A 3,533-nucleotide genomic window follows, 5' to 3' on the forward strand; every position below is an offset into this window, starting at 1 on the left:
AGATGTAACATTTAACATTTAGCATGTAGATTTATCTTTTAACATTTAGATTTAACATTTACCATTTAGATGTAACATTTACCATTTAGATGTAACATTTAACATTTAGCATGTAGATTTATCTTTTAACATTTAGATTTAACATTTACCATTTAGATGTAACATTTACCATTTAGATGTAACATTTAACATTTAGCATGTAGATTTATCTTTTAACATTTAGATTTAACATTTACCATTTAGATGTAACATTTACCATTTAGATGTAACATTTAACATTTAGCATGTAGATTTATCTTTTAACATTTAGATTTAACATTTACCATTTAGATGTAACATTTAACATGTATTTATCTTTAAACATTTAGATTTAACATTTAGCATGTACATTTATCTTTAAACATTTAGATTTAACATTTAGCATGTAGATTTATCTTTTAACATTTAGATTTAACATTTAGCATGTAGATTTAATTTTCAACATTTAGATTTAACATTTACCATTTAGGTGTAACACTTAATGTGTAGATTTATCTTTTAACATTTAGATTTAACATTTAGCATGTAGATTTTACTTTTAACATTTAGAACATTTACCGTTTAGATGTAACAATTAACCTTTAGATATAACATTTAACATGTAGATTTTACTTTTAACATTTAGATTTAACATCTAGCATGTAGATTTAACTTTTAACACTTAACATTTAGATGTAACATTTAACATTTAGATTTAGCATTTAGATGACACCTCATGATATTGTGAGATGCCATGCTCAGAGTATGTGTTGTGAATGGCCCCTAAATTTTAATTTGGTATCTGTATGATTTACTAATCATAGCTAATTTTATTTTGATTGATGCAAATATGCTCAGCTTCCAATGACTTGGCCCCAAAAGTTAATCGGTTGTAGATGGAAATTTCAATAAAACACATCTAATGGTTCATAACACATTTTGCTAACATATAGGAAGAGTTCACTCCAAATAGCTAATTGCAAAAATTTAAAAAAGTTCTTGCACAAGCTGGTAGTTCTCTGGATGCRTTGGGGATCAGTCTCAGCTACTACCATGCTAACATTTAGATCAGTAGCTGTGAAACTGACACAGTTATATCAATTTTTTGTGTTTTCGAAGGTGACAGATATCTTGAATCAAGTTAGCTCCAGAAAATAAGCATTTACAATGCTTAGGTTTTGCATATTACAATTTGTCCAATGCCAAACAAGATTATCTGCTAACAGTGAAACTCAGAAACAGCTGCAGGCAAAAAAAAAGATAAAGAACCAAATCAGTAATTCAGGATAATTTTCTTCCCTCAGTCAGACATGGAAGAACACAGCTCAATATGAAATGACAAGGAGGTAGATGGTTCTTAACCCCCTCCTTCTTTTTATTCCAGCTGGTATTTCACCACACTTCCTGTAATCTGAGTACATTAGGTGAGTGTGTCTTGTGATACAGGTTTGTGTAAATGCATTCCATTCTGGGAACCCAACTACTTAGCAGCTGAGTGTAATCTGCTGTCATCACTMGGGGCGAGTCAAACTGGTACGACTGGTGCCGCAGAAAAAGGAAATGCACTGTAGATTTTTCTGCCTAATGAAAATGACAGAACACATGACCTGCTGCAAAACATGTTTTATAACCAGACTTTTTCACTGCTTCTGTCCTCCTGTTGACTCAAACGTTTCCAGATTCTGATAGAGGGGAGGATGTGTGTGTGGATGTGTGCATGTGTGTGGAGAGAAAGTAGGCTGTGCCATCCTTTCTACGAAAAAAAAAGTAGGGAGGAGTTAGAGCCTAAAACTTCCTCAGTCAGTGACACGCTGCCTTTGATAGCCTCCAAAAAAGGCACACACACACACACACACACACAGACACACACAAGCCCACTCACTGACTTATACACTCTTCTTTTTTTATTATTTGCCTTTCTGTGCTTTTGACAGAGGAGAATGACGACAGTCAGCAGCTGAAATGACTTGCAGTTTACCAGCTTTGTGGTGAAACTATACAGACAAAGAAAAACAGAGATTTAAAGAGCACAAATAATGCATTGAAACGGAAAGGCTGGCTGGCAGCAACACAGAGGTAAGATTATTATTATTATATATTTTTTTAATTCAGGCTGTGTCCAAAACTGACTCCTTTTTGTAAACACAGCTGTACTTTGCACTTTAAACCATAAAGTTACCCACAGTGAGTTTAACAGGGAGAATTGATTGTCATATGGAAATTTATTTTGTCTTTTTATTTTATTTTTTTACTATTGGTTTTATTATGGAGATAAAAAGATCCAAAGTCCATAAGGAGTAGTTTATGACAATGACTTAAAGTCTGTGTGTGTCCCCATTCAGGTTTCATTAGATGAAAGTTCATCAGGTCCTGCAGATAAAAACAGATTTCTCCACAAAAAATGTCTGAATTCAGAGTGTTTGTTTCAGCGTAACAAACCGTGCTGTGCAATCTGTGGGAATCTCCCTGCAGGACGTTTTATCTCAAACAAACTAGCATATGTGCAACCTACCAGGGCTCTGGTCTAAACTTAGAAGACCGTAGCTCCTGTCTCATGTTACTCTCTTTACTCTCTCTCCTTCCAGATAACATTTTAGTCACAAACATAGACACAAATACCTCTAACAACCACATCTGACACCATGTGTTTCTCATTAGGACGTTGGTTATTTATTGTCATGGAGCCAAAAGTGGCACAGTCGCACTTCAGGCTATGTGGAAACTAGAAGGTAGTGATTTTCAACTGGTGGTCCACAGGCCAGAAGTGGCCCACTAAGGGTGGCTCATTTGGCCCATTGATGTGAGGTTTTTCAGATCAACATTACACTTAAGTTTCTTGTTGTGTCCCAATGTTTTTCCCTGATCATGAATGAAAAGCTTATTTTTCTGTTTTTTTTTTTTACAGCCAACATTTTCCACCAATATCCAGATTAGATCTACAATAAAACATACACAAACACACAGTTGTCCCACCAATCTGAATGGGATTGTATAGTTATGTTTCTGAAATTGCCACTTACCATTTCTTAGTTATTTGCTTAATAACTTAGCAAGAACACCATCATAAATCAGTAAAAATGTATATTAAAATAGATTATGTTGAACATAGCATTATATATTACAAAACAGATTAGCTAGGTAGTTTAAATCTTTCATTAGTTTGTTTTATGTAATTATTAGTAATATTATTATTGTTATTACCTTATGGAAGGCAGTAATGTGATTGCCTTCTTTTGTCTCTCTGTGTGTTTATAGTTTTTGTTTCTTTGTTAGGCTTTTTTCTGGTCTTCACATCTACCTTGTAAAGACTAGTTGGTATTATGGTGACCAAAGCTGGGTTTTAATATGGTGTAATGTCATATTTTGGCTAGGGATAAAATTAAGGATGTACTGTACTAGTAATCAGGGGTGTCACTAGGTTTTAAGGACAAGGGGGGCTTAGCCCCCAGGAGATGCACAGAATTTTTGTATATTATATATTTGTATTGTGTTTGTGTGTGTGTATGTATATATAT

The 3,533-nt window shown here is 33.8% G+C and overlaps 1 protein-coding gene across 1 annotated transcript in view; it reads left to right on the forward strand.

Annotated features, from left to right (window-relative positions):
- Positions 1 to 1,855: 1,855 nt before the first annotated feature.
- The window catches only part of sh3tc2 (SH3 domain and tetratricopeptide repeats 2), a gene marked incomplete in the record, with an annotated part of 38,066 nt that continues 36,388 nt past the window's right edge, over positions 1,856 to 3,533 (forward strand). The window contains 1 exon segment of the mRNA XM_014024146.1: positions 1,856 to 2,094.

Source organism: Austrofundulus limnaeus, unplaced genomic scaffold (assembly GCF_001266775.1).
Source record: "Austrofundulus limnaeus strain Quisiro unplaced genomic scaffold, Austrofundulus_limnaeus-1.0 Scaffold409, whole genome shotgun sequence".
Lineage (NCBI taxonomy): Eukaryota > Metazoa > Chordata > Actinopteri > Cyprinodontiformes > Rivulidae > Austrofundulus > Austrofundulus limnaeus.